The 13,319-nt window shown below is 52.1% G+C and overlaps 1 long non-coding RNA gene across 1 annotated transcript; it reads right to left on the minus strand.

The window, feature by feature from the left end:
• Nucleotides 1–6,974: 6,974 nt before the first annotated feature.
• Nucleotides 6,975–8,332, minus strand: LOC149992230 (uncharacterized). The gene is made up of 3 exons (XR_016508293.1): nt 8,282–8,332; nt 7,277–7,953; nt 6,975–7,122 (listed from the first exon to the last, which is right to left on the minus strand). It is a non-coding gene; the product is annotated as an uncharacterized LOC149992230 (long non-coding RNA).
• Between the last annotated feature and the right edge of the window lie 4,987 nt (nt 8,333–13,319).

Here is a 13,319-nt window from a genome sequence, read left to right on the forward strand (position 1 = left end):
CCTGGCACTTTGGGAGGCGGTGACCTGCGACCAGGCCGCCGGAGAGTCCTCATCCCCATGCCCCACGCCGGCGCAGCCGGCACCCCCGCGGCGCCCGAAAGGCAGGTACTAACCGGAGAAGAAAAACTAGAATCGAGGGCTACACGAAGGGCCTCACGCCACAGGAAGAACCCACTATCGCCCCACCGAGTGTCCGCTGCCCATGTGGCCCACGCGCGTGCGCAGAACGATCTCGCGGGGTGGGGGGGAATGGGGCGGGGAGAACGGGCCGAAGATACGGAAGTCCTCCGGGGCGGCGGGGCCGAGGACAAGGAAGCCCTTCGGGGGCGGAGACAAGGTGGCGGAAGACTCCCGGAAGCGGGGCGAGGCCGAACACCGGGAAGTCCTTTGGGGTGGGACCAAAGCGGCGGAAGCGTGGCGGAAGTGCAGCGGAAGGCCAGACCTCCCCGGAGGCGGCTTCTAAGCCCTCCGGGGGCGGGGACCAGGTGCCGGCGGCCTATCGGAAGCGGGACGGGGGTGGTGCAAGACCTCCCTCCACATCTTTCCAAACAGTACATTTCACTTACAGCGAGTTTACGCGGCGACACATTCAGCAGGCTATTTATATCGCCCTGCTTTTCTCTCCGCCAGGCCGGTCATGTATCATGCTAAGTCCATCAACATTTCTTCTGAGAAGGAGCCAAGTCCATTTTTATTTCCTCTGGGAGATGCTGGGACTAGGTTCATTTGCATGCAGTTCATTTGCGTACGTCAAAAGTCCGGGTGGGCGTTCCAGCCGCCGCCAGGTTCTGATGCCAAAATCTTTGTCAAAGCCAAAATCTCCGAGTGGCCAGCCTGCCACTGCCTCTCTGACCCCATCTCCTGCACTCCTCCCCAGGGGTCACTCGCCTCTAGCCACACGGGCCTCCTCGCTGCTCCGCAAACACACCGGCACACGCCAGCCTCGGGGCCTTTGCACTCGCGACAGTTCCCCGGCCTGACACACCCTCCCCGGGGTAGTCCCACGGCCCGGCCGCTTCTCAGGGACACCTTTCCAGACCATCCTATTCAGACCCCGACACGCCCTGTCCTCCTTCCCAGTGTATTCTTCTCCAAGCTTACCAACACCCAAGGAGCCGAGGCACAGGCTTGAATCTCTGTGAAGCTGCTACGTAGAAAAAAATACCGAGGCCACAGCTAGAACGGCAGCTTCGTAAAGCTTGTACGTACACTCTGCGTCCCTAGAGTGACGCCGCCGCCGGGCGTCCCTATAGTCGCGGAGAGGACAGAAGAATAAATAGCTTAGCGGACGGCCCCCGAGCGATTTGACCTACAGAGGAGGATGGCATTGAATACAGAATGACATGCACACCTACCACACCCACTAACTGAGATATGGCGAGGCCAAACTGGATTTTTATCTTGTCATTCGTGGGTGTTCCACAGGACGAACCCATCTTTCGTCGCCCCGAAATAAATCCTTAAACAAGCTATCTTCATGTTTTGCAATAAAGAACGGTTCAGCTAATCCTGTCTAACAAATTTTTAAAAGTTAGCGTACTGGCTTCTCTCCTACAAATAACTTTTAAAAGTTCGTCATCATTAGTGAACCAAACTATTAGTTAGGCTATTATTAATAGTACTTTAAAGATGAAATATTAATACAATTCTTTGTGATCAATAAGGAACACTCCAGTTCAGGTATGTTTTTAAGTTAAATCAGAGGACTCTCATGGAAATAGGCAGAGTTCCCTAAGAAGCACTCGGTACTTAGTACAGACTTATTTAACTTCCGAGTAACAGAAGCCTTTAAATGACCAGTTAGGGGGTTGCTTGACACAACATTTCAAAAAACGTATCAACGGTAGATGTAAAATAAACGTGCTTTAATTTCCATGTTTTTAGAAAAGATTTTATTGATGTATTTTTAGAGGGGAAGTGGGGAGAAACAGAGGGGGAGAAACATCAGTGTGTGGTCACTTCTCATGCACCCACACTGACTGGGGACCTGGCCTGCAACCCAGGCCTGTGACCTGACTGGGAATCGAACCAGCAACCCTTTAGTTCACTCAACCCACGGAGCCACACCAGCCAGACATACATGATTTTAATATACAAAGATATACGAAGTACATAGTAGGTGCTCACTTTGTTGAATGCATACACGAATGAATACATGAGTCCATGCCATCTGACAATTCCCTTTTCTTTCCAATATTCGGAGTTTCATCGTCGGTCGCGAAACAACTTTCACCTAGTTGCAGAAATTTGCTATTAAGGATGATGAGGCATTAGCCTGCGCTTCTTAAAATTGGAGACCTAGTCTTACTCAGATTTGAGTATGAAGAGAGGGGATAACAGCACGCTGGTTAAGAACACAGGATTTTCAGGTGGACGGCTTGGGTTCCTTCCAGCCTCTAACACCTGCTGTCTGACCTGAAAGCAAGTTACCTCCTTCTCTGCATATCAGTTTTGCCTTCTGTAAAACTGACCACGGTGAGGATGAAATAAAACTGTGCATGGAAGTGCCAGCACGGGGTCATTCTGATTATTCCACAAATGACTACTAGAGTAATGGTAACCGATAGACCTCCAAAGACACAAATACACAGAAATACTGCAACAAAAGCAGTCACTGCCTGCAGAGCTACTGATTCTGCCTGAAACCTCCCGGAGGGCCACTAAAGGTCGTTTCCGTACAGATCACCCGAGGAACGGAACCTTGCAAAATACGAGGGAAGAGCTTGTCTGTGGAACTGGGCACTCTCTGCACAGTACAATGACAGTTCAATAAGAAGCTTTCCCAGAGTCTACACCCTTTAAAGCTAATAATGATAATTAGAAGAGCAACCTACTAATAGCACACAGATGACATATTTCAAAAAAAAAAAAAAGTGAAGGGGTTCAAGCAGTGACGCACACTAAAAACAGTATAAGAACAAAAATAGGAAGGTATTGGGTCGATAGTTAAAAATACAAACAACACGGGAGAAAAACTGGGACAACTGTAAAAGAACAACAATTTAAAACAAGACCAAAAAATTGCCAATAACAGGAGACAAAGTAAACTGGATACATAAAAGGTATAAATAAGAAACATGACATTAACACTCTGAGAGACTTAAGTTTTGGCTGTACAAATTCAATTTTAACTTTGAATATCATTTCTCTAGTACTGTCTCAAATTTGGGGAGTTAGAAGAATGATTTACCTAAAAAAATTTGGTGATTAAGGAAGGACGAAGGACTGCAAAGCTGAAAACCTTATTTTGAATACTTGGCACCACCACTCGTTTAGCTGTGAACCTGCACATGCCACAATATCCTAACCTACATCAATATGGATATCTATTGGCACAATGTCAATAATTGTTAAAAGTGTATGGCAAGAACTCTTCAAGTCATTATATTTGAATATTTTATGTATGTTTGAATTTTTTAATTCTAGAAAATTAATAAGAAAGAATAACTTCTGCTTTGCTGCCTCACTGTTGTGCAGAAAAAATTAAATAAGCTATATTATCTCACTAAGTCAGGTAGTATCTAGGTAGTTTGCCATTCTTTTTCTTTTTACCCCCGCTACGACTACTCACACTTAGTGTGCTGGGACAGACGTGCGCTCTGCACAGTCTCCCGCTGGCCTTACTCCTCGCTTTCGGGGTTCCTACAGCCACCCCGAAAGAGCACTGGGCCTGATGATGGGGTACATACGAAATCTGTTAGCTCTTCTGAAGCTCCATCCAGGAAGGCTGAGTCTATTAAAGATAGAAGCCTGTTAACCCTAGGCTCATTAACGCTAAACCTATCAACCCTGAGCCTAGCCATCTAGCCCTATCCGTACAATGGACTCGGTGAGCTTCCCTTAGCTGTAATTCCCAGAGTTCCCCACAGGAGGGCAGCACTGAGACAGACGGGGAGCCACAGCCGGCAAGCACACTGACAGGTTGATGGAAGAGTTCCTCTGGAGCGCACAGGAGCAGGTGAAGCGCGTTGAGTTCAGTGGACTTAAGTGGCTTCTTGGCAATCCCAGAGCCTGGCGTCTGAATCGAGAGGTGATGATTTGCACTTTCTAAAAAAGTCTGAGCACCATCAGATTAAGTAAATGTTGAGTTTACTATTGTAATTTGATACCGTAAACCTCTCCATAGAATTGCGGAGGACGTGTAAGACCTTCGGGAGCGGGACAGAGGACCCCGAAGTCCCGGGGGGGGAGGCCGGGAAGGGGACGCGGCAGTTCTCCGGGGGCGGGGACAGGGTGGCGGAAGACTCCCGGAAGCGGGGCGAGGCCGAACACCCGGAAGACCTTCGGGGTGGGACCAAGATGGCGGGGCAGGCTGCGTGGACCTTCGGGGGTTGGGCCTCGGCTGCGTCAGACCTTCTAGGGCGGGAACAAGATGGCGGGTCCGCCGCAAGCGGAAGTCGCCCGGAAGTCCTCTGGGGTGGGACCGGGAGGGTGGAAGTGTCCCGGAAGTGCGGCGGAAGGTCAGACTTCCCGGAGGCGGCTCCTAAGTCCTCCAGGGGCGGGGGCGAGGTGCCGGAACGCTATCGGAGGATGTGTAAGGCCTTCGGGAGCAGGATAGAGGACCCCGAAGTGCCAGTGCGGGGCAGGGAAGGGGACGCGGTAGTTCTAGTTCTTCGGGGGCGGGGACAGGGTGGCGGAAGACTCCCGGAAGCGGGGCGAGGCCGAACACCCGGAAGACCTTCTGGGTGAGACCAAGATGGCGGCGCAGGCTGCATAGACCTTCGGGGGTTGGGCCTCGGCTGCGTGAGACCTCCTAGGGCGGGAACAAGACGGCGCGTCCGCCGCAAGCGGAAGTCGCCCGGAAGTCCTCTGGGGTGGGACCGGGAGGGTGGAAGTGTCCCGGAAGTGCGGCAGAAGGTCAGACTTCCCGGAGGCGGCTCCTAAGTCCTCCAGGGGCGGGGCCGAGGTGCCGGCAGCCTACCGGAAGCGTGGCGGAGGGTGTATAAGACCTTCGGGAGCAGGATAGAGGGCCCCGAAGTCCCACGGGGACAGGGAAGAGGACGGGGTAGTTCTTCGGGGGCGGGAGACACAGAGTGCAGAGAGAAGAGCATTCCAGAGAGGGTGAGGGACAGACAGAGGGCGGTCCAGAGGGGGGCGGGGGTCCAGGACAGAGCATCAGCAACAAGGCAGTGGCGAGTTGCAGGTCAGAATGAAGAAAGTGGACTTTATTCTCAGGACGAGGGAAAGCAGGGGCTGATTCGGGTTTATATAGAAGATACTATCTGTGTGTGTGTGTGTGTGTGTGTGTGTAGCGGAGTGGGGGGGTGTCCTCTTAAAGCAAAAGAATACGGCAGTACAAATACAAAATTGGGTATCAAACTGAAAATCAGAATGAGAAACCTCACCAAATTACCGCAGTGGTTCGATGAGCCGACATACCCGTAAGGCACCCCCCCGCCCCCCCGGCGTTTCCGGCATCACGGGACCTGAATCCCCAGATGGTAACTGCACACACCTTAAGGATGAACTTTGCTTCTGACTTGGCCCATGTCAAGCCCTGTTCCTCTCCCACTGTCCAGGAACGTCCAACGACGGTGACAACTTCTGTTCCTGTGCCTTCCTGTCACTATACTGGGTATGCAGGCTCATCGGGTGGGTGAGGAACACGTCCCGAGAGCCATTTCGACCCTGAGGTGAGTAACAATAACCTCACTACGCATGGAAGTATCTGCGGACAAGTATGTTCCGCTGCAGAAACAGACGGTAGCGCTTATTAACCGCAGGTAGAAGACCTTACTTTTGCAGACTTTACAAAAAGCACGAGCACGGAACACATTGTGAGGGTCCCTTCCCAGGCCTCGGAAGCGAGGGGTCCTGAAGCTTAAGCTTCGCTCACTTCGCAGCAGATCTTTGAAAGTCTCGCATGGGGAACCGACGGAAGGGTTCAATGTGCTCTGAGGAGAGCTGGAGGGGACAAGTGTGGGAGGCCGGCACTGCGGCGGTGGCCCTGGAGCCTTCCTGGGCTGAGACCAGGGCCCCCCACCCCCCACCCACCGCCCCGCCTCAGCCAAGACCGACTGCTCTCGTCTGCGGCCCCTTTTCCTCTGTGGCCATAATCTCTCCTGCACAGGACCTGCCACGCGCCCGCCGTGGGCCTGCTGCGGCGTCCGCAGCTGTCATCCCCCCGCCCGTCTGGTCTGGGTCGGCTCAGCCCACGGTCGTTCTTAAACCAAGCGCTGGAGACGGAGAGAGGGCACACCCGGCTACCCTGAGGGATGTGCCACCTGGGTCAGAGGAACAGACAAACGCATTGTAGGTAAGGGGAAAGGTAAACTCGAGTTCTCTCTCGGGAGTAGAGGGGGAGAGGGAAATGGGATCTGAGGGATCCAGAGGTGCTCAGAAGCACTGATGACCGATTACTGTAGCGGGTGCAGGGCTTGCACTGTAAACGGGCCTTTCACGTGTTTTCGGAGCGGTTTGCGTGAACGCGTGTGTGTATACATGTGCACGCACACACTTCCGGTCCTAGGAAGAGCCATCGATGTCGATGGCTGGCAACAGGTACAAGAATGTGATTCCCACAGAGGCCGAGGGCCACGGGTTCTCCAAGACAGTAGGGACACAGCAAGGGAGGCCTTCAGGGCACAAGTCCCATCTTTCCCTGCTTATGACACTCGCACCCACCAACTTTAGCCTCTTGTGTCCCGGCACCTCCAGGGCTGCCCCAGGACACTGAAGCATGAAGGATCACAGACCCACTAACCCCGGTGAACAACAGTGACTGCTACAGACAATTCTCCTTCACCGTTTCCATTCTTACCGAGTTTTATTCCAAGAAAAGGGGGGAGGGGGGTAGAAAGGCCCATGAAGAGCAGTCACCGCTCAACTTACAGAAAGGCGAGGCCCCGATCAGAGGCTACCATCCCTCTTTCCCACCGTCCGGGTTCAAAAGCCAACACGTGCTCACTGTGGAAGAGGGCGGCTGAAATGGGGCTCAAAAGATTTATAAGACCTCCAATTCTGTCTTCCATGTATCCTTTTCTTTTTGTTCTTTTTCTTTCTTCTCACGCTCAGCCTTAGCTTCTTCTTCCTCGTGTCTTCTGATCAGCTGTTCCAGTTCCTTCTGTCCGAGGACTCCGATGACCGTCTTTCCATTCTCTCTGGTCGGCGTGGCAATTTCCACTGGGGGCAAACACACACACGCACGGCTGCGTTATAGCAATCACAGGTGCTAAAGTTGTTGCAGCTACCTTAAAATACCGTTTACATTCATCGCCGTTGCAAAATCACGTTAGGTACCTATCGCTAGGTTTTACAGCAACACAGAAATACTCACGGCGCCGTTATTGCCAATGCGTGCGGCCTTCCATCCCCCGTAATTTCCGCTTGGGTCGCTCCGATAGAGCTGAAAGCCGTAACGCTTATCCCAGCCAATGGACAGCAGCGAGACGCCAAAGGCACGTTTTTCCCTTTAACCAAGAAAAGAGGACCGTCAAGCACATCAGCCGCCCAAAGGCAGTATCGGTACAGTCACTCGAGCTCCCCGAACGTAGCTGAAGCACCTTTCTTGTGAAGCTGAGCATTCGTAAGTGGCTCTGTTCTGGCCACCACAGACTAAGGCCCACCAAAACGTCCACTTGCTTCCGGGAGATGGGCACAGCCAGGAGACGGAGTTAAGACCCGGAGGGCCGCTACTCCGTGCTGAGTTTAATTATTAGGTAAGAAAAGCAATCGGTTTCCAGATTTAAAAAGGCTATTTCTGCCTCTCGATGGTCTGTTAATAAAACATATGATAATACATATCGCAGAAACCACGAAGCGCAAATGTACAAAAAGTTTTTCACTTACTTTTCAATTTCTTTTTACCATCTCATAAAAAAATTATTACCTAGAAAATGTTTCCCCTTTCTGGAATAAATATGCCCCAGATTTCCTACCTCCAAACTGCGCGTACGCTTGTTTGATATCACAGAGCGCTGTCACCAACTGCTCACGAGGAATTGGCTCCCGATACTGTAATAAATAAATACCTAGGATGAAAACACTGGCATAGTCATCATTTTTTCCTAAGACACAAAAATCTAAGCAAAACATATTCTGGACATAAACCTGCGCCATGGGGGGACATTGACAGTCACCTGTCATTTGAAAGGGGAGCAGGGGAATGTCAACATCCTAACAATCTTATGACCATAGCATTTTATAAGTTCGGGTTAGAAAAAAGAAGCAATTTTCAATTAATAAATCTGCGATGACTCTCATCTTGGCAAAAACGAGTTCTCCTTAGAGATATCAAGCAAACTGAATTATAGATCGTCAGTCACACTCTCTCTGACCATACCTTTGGGCAATGAGCCTCAGTTCGTTGGTCAGAATGTTAGCGTCAGAAGTTACGCCGGCCACGGTGCAAGCCATGCCCCTGGAGGAAGAAAAAAAAAATGTATTCATGTGTCTGTAAGCAGAGCAGGTGTCTGAGAGGGCCTTTAAGAAGTATTTGCAAAGCCCCAAGTTCCATGATAAGTTTACCATGCTCGCGTCAATGCTCTGGTTTTCTTCTGAACAGACAGAAACTACAGAAGGTTTATCTTTGCGGGACAAACCTGACGTCGTTTATGACATGAAAGATGCACAGCGCCCCCTCCAGTTCTTCGATAGGCGTATTCAGCGCCACGACGCCGAACAGGGCGAGAGAAGGAGCACTAGGAAGCTAAAGCAAGTCCCGAGAGGGTCCAGAAGCAAGACAGAGGTTTTGCCAGAGGGGAAGAAAAACTACCCCCACTCCTGGGTCATCGGTATTCTCACCTCCAAAGGCCTGGCTGGCCGGGGCGGAGGGAGGGGGCTCAGGGGCTAGGCTCCCAGGAAAGGCGCCTTTCCTTTCTTTGCTGCCGCTCCCCGAGGGCTGCGCCGGCTCCCCTAGAGCTGGCACCCTCTGTCACCTGCTGTCACTACACCTCCGCAAGCCTGCCGGCTGCCGAGCGGCCCGTGGCCCGGCGGTGACTCTGGAGGGATGACGCTTCCTTGGACACGCATCCAAAGGCCCTAGAACCGGCACCCGCCTCGTCCCCCACTCAGGGGGGAAGTCTCTGACAGGCAAACCCAGTGCCCCACAGGCTAGGAGTCCCGCACGCCCAACGACGCGAAACTGACGGGGCTCATCTAAACTGTTCCCAGACCTCCAGGGGTAGGATTCGGGACACTTCCACACAATTCCCGAGTAGCCGTTCTGAACACTCGGGGAGCCTGCCACGTGTCAGACCCTGCGCTAGTGTATTTCACTCGTTTTACTCTAGTTCATTAAACGGCCACCACCACTCGAGGCGGCACCGAAGCCCAGAGAAGGAAAGCAACGGGTGCGAGGCCACACAGACTTAACCCAGATCTGCACACCTACCACGCCTGTACTCCGAACGGTATAGAATAGTTTCTCCACCTAGGGCTTGGCCCTGCACGTCAAAATAATAACGCATCGTCCTAAGCCTCAAGGAAGTTTCAAATAAGAATCAAAAGTGTCCACCAGTAAAGGCACAATAACAAGCGTTCGCTTCAAGTTTACTACGGCACACGGGCCAACCCTCCCGAAATACGTGAGATCCTACGTATGTGAGCACATGAGATATTGAAACCCTCTCCCCCCTGTGAGCTCACTTACTCATCATCGAGCTTATAAATTTTTTCAGGGACAACAACTTCATCAAGCAGCTTGTGGATGTTGCGTCGCTCTGCTGCAAGCCAAACACCGTCGTTCGCTAAAGTTCCCGGACAGGTGCCCGCACGTCCGATGGCCTCCATGGCGTATTCAACCTGGTACAAGCGACCTGCAAAACACAAGCGGTGAGAAACCGAGACTCCCTTCTGGGTGCTTGGACCACTGGGCCAAGAGAGTCAGCGGGAACCCTGACAGGCTCTACCCTCGAGTCCCTCTCTCGTTCTCTCGTGCTGCGCGTGATCGACCTGGTGACCATAATGACATCAAAACACAAGAGAGCATGAACTATACAAAAAGTGTCTTGACTTCCGCCCCCCCACCCCCACCCCCCCAAAAGTCAAGCACTTAAAAATACTTTTGAGACAGATTCTACAATTCCTATTTTGCCTCCTGGAGAAAATATAGTGGTCCTGGAGTCATAGCTTCGAGACCGCAAAGGAAAATATATACCCATGACTCCCGTCCACTGAAAGTAACTCCTGCATAAAACACATCCTGGCACCCAGAGTCCAGTGTGTAGCAGGGAACCGATCATTTCTTCCCACTCCCATTTTCTCACGCAGGTCTGTAAGCTGAGTACCAGACCCTCTGTCAGGCGATAGCTTACGGACGTGTGCGGAACTTACCGTGTGTTCTGAACTTTACGGCTCCTGTCAAAAGAAAGTAAGGTAAGATCCTTACTAAAACGAAAGTTACAACTGAAAAAGCATTTCCACGGCTTAAAACCGTTCCGTCCACCCCCTTCTTTGGCCGAGGTGAGGGACGCAAACACGATTTGACACAGGTGGAGACCGAGGCACCGGGGCTGGAGGGGAAAATCGAAAAAGCCCTTTTTTGGAAAAAAACCAACGCAGAAAAGGAGCCCAAATGAGACACGGTAGAGGCAGAAAGAGGGATGAGACCCTGCAGGTCCAAGAGGAAGAACTGGGGAAGGAGAAAGAACAGGGCGTCCAGGCGGAGCAGGAAGCTTCAGCAGAAAACACTGAGTCAGACGCCTCACGGCCAAGAGACAAACGGCCGAAGCTCAAAAAAAAAAAAAAAAAAAAAAAAAAAGAATCGCAGCCGCTCGAAAGCTAAGCCAGTATCCCGACCACGGAGTCCAGGAGGACGGACACGTGAAGAGGGGCAGAGGCTTCTCCCGGGAGGGCTGGGGTCCTGCATGCGGAAGGAGGCGGGGGGTTGGGGGTAGGGGCGTGGGGCGACCTCGGCCCCAGAGCACATTTCCCAAATAGCGGAACACCAGACGAAGGCCGCAGGACCGGCGCGCCCAGACGAGATTTCTTAAAGGTGGGCCGGGGCCTCGGGGCCTGCCTGGCACTTTGGGAGGCGGTGACCTGCGACCAGGCCGCCGGAGAGTCCTCATCCCCATGCCCCACGCCGGCGCAGCCGGCACCCCCGCGGCGCCCGAAAGGCAGGTACTAACCGGAGAAGAAAAACTAGAATCGAGGGCTACACGAAGGGCCTCACGCCACAGGAAGAACCCACTATCGCCCCACCGAGTGTCCGCTGCCCATGTGGCCCACGCGCGTGCGCAGAACGATCTCGCGGGGTGGGGGGGAATGGGGCGGGGAGAACGGGCCGAAGATACGGAAGTCCTCCGGGGCGGCGGGGCCGAGGACAAGGAAGCCCTTCGGGGGCGGAGACAAGGTGGCGGAAGACTCCCGGAAGCGGGGCGAGGCCGAACACCGGGAAGTCCTTTGGGGTGGGACCAAAGCGGCGGAAGCGTGGCGGAAGTGCAGCGGAAGGCCAGACCTCCCCGGAGGCGGCTTCTAAGCCCTCCGGGGGCGGGGACCAGGTGCCGGCGGCCTATCGGAAGCGGGACGGGGGTGGTGCAAGACCTCCCTCCACATCTTTCCAAACAGTACATTTCACTTACAGCGAGTTTACGCGGCGACACATTCAGCAGGCTATTTATATCGCCCTGCTTTTCTCTCCGCCAGGCCGGTCATGTATCATGCTAAGTCCATCAACATTTCTTCTGAGAAGGAGCCAAGTCCATTTTTATTTCCTCTGGGAGATGCTGGGACTAGGTTCATTTGCATGCAGTTCATTTGCGTACGTCAAAAGTCCGGGTGGGCGTTCCAGCCGCCGCCAGGTTCTGATGCCAAAATCTTTGTCAAAGCCAAAATCTCCGAGTGGCCAGCCTGCCACTGCCTCTCTGACCCCATCTCCTGCACTCCTCCCCAGGGGTCACTCGCCTCTAGCCACACGGGCCTCCTCGCTGCTCCGCAAACACACCGGCACACGCCAGCCTCGGGGCCTTTGCACTCGCGACAGTTCCCCGGCCTGACACACCCTCCCCGGGGTAGTCCCACGGCCCGGCCGCTTCTCAGGGACACCTTTCCAGACCATCCTATTCAGACCCCGACACGCCCTGTCCTCCTTCCCAGTGTATTCTTCTCCAAGCTTACCAACACCCAAGGAGCCGAGGCACAGGCTTGAATCTCTGTGAAGCTGCTACGTAGAAAAAAATACCGAGGCCACAGCTAGAACGGCAGCTTCGTAAAGCTTGTACGTACACTCTGCGTCCCTAGAGTGACGCCGCCGCCGGGCGTCCCTATAGTCGCGGAGAGGACAGAAGAATAAATAGCTTAGCGGACGGCCCCCGAGCGATTTGACCTACAGAGGAGGATGGCATTGAATACAGAATGACATGCACACCTACCACACCCACTAACTGAGATATGGCGAGGCCAAACTGGATTTTTATCTTGTCATTCGTGGGTGTTCCACAGGACGAACCCATCTTTCGTCGCCCCGAAATAAATCCTTAAACAAGCTATCTTCATGTTTTGCAATAAAGAACGGTTCAGCTAATCCTGTCTAACAAATTTTTAAAAGTTAGCGTACTGGCTTCTCTCCTACAAATAACTTTTAAAAGTTCGTCATCATTAGTGAACCAAACTATTAGTTAGGCTATTATTAATAGTACTTTAAAGATGAAATATTAATACAATTCTTTGTGATCAATAAGGAACACTCCAGTTCAGGTATGTTTTTAAGTTAAATCAGAGGACTCTCATGGAAATAGGCAGAGTTCCCTAAGAAGCACTCGGTACTTAGTACAGACTTATTTAACTTCCGAGTAACAGAAGCCTTTAAATGACCAGTTAGGGGGTTGCTTGACACAACATTTCAAAAAACGTATCAACGGTAGATGTAAAATAAACGTGCTTTAATTTCCATGTTTTTAGAAAAGATTTTATTGATGTATTTTTAGAGGGGAAGTGGGGAGAAACAGAGGGGGAGAAACATCAGTGTGTGGTCACTTCTCATGCACCCACACTGACTGGGGACCTGGCCTGCAACCCAGGCCTGTGACCTGACTGGGAATCGAACCAGCAACCCTTTAGTTCACTCAACCCACGGAGCCACACCAGCCAGACATACATGATTTTAATATACAAAGATATACGAAGTACATAGTAGGTGCTCACTTTGTTGAATGCATACACGAATGAATACATGAGTCCATGCCATCTGACAATTCCCTTTTCTTTCCAATATTCGGAGTTTCATCGTCGGTCGCGAAACAACTTTCACCTAGTTGCAGAAATTTGCTATTAAGGATGATGAGGCATTAGCCTGCGCTTCTTAAAATTGGAGACCTAGTCTTACTCAGATTTGAGTATGAAGAGAGGGGATAACAGCACGCTGGTTAAGAACACAGGAT

This window comes from Furipterus horrens, unplaced genomic scaffold (genome assembly GCF_987537825.1).
Source record: "Furipterus horrens unplaced genomic scaffold, mFurHor1.1.pri manual_scaffold_15, whole genome shotgun sequence".
NCBI lineage: Eukaryota > Metazoa > Chordata > Mammalia > Chiroptera > Furipteridae > Furipterus > Furipterus horrens.